The following is a 275-nucleotide window of genomic DNA, read 5'->3' on the forward strand; positions in this document are numbered from 1 at the left end:
TCTCTTCCTCTCCGGAGATGGCGGGGGTGGGGCCTGGCTCCCAGTCCGAGGCTGTGCTGGACCAGAGAGAGACGAGAAGGTGGTCCAGGGAGGCCACGGTGGGAGGCCACGGTCCAGACCAAGCGAGGCCAGACCACTCAGACTAAGAGTCCCACCGATTGGCCCGGGCTGCAGAGCTGTCTCTCTAGGATTGGGCCGTTTGCTTAAGGGGGGCGGAGCCTAGCGCCCCCTCAGCCAATAGGACCGAGAGGTCCCGCTCACACCCGAGGCACTTC

Source organism: Pipistrellus kuhlii, unplaced genomic scaffold, assembly GCF_014108245.1.
Source record: "Pipistrellus kuhlii isolate mPipKuh1 unplaced genomic scaffold, mPipKuh1.p scaffold_m20_p_2, whole genome shotgun sequence".
NCBI lineage: Eukaryota > Metazoa > Chordata > Mammalia > Chiroptera > Vespertilionidae > Pipistrellus > Pipistrellus kuhlii.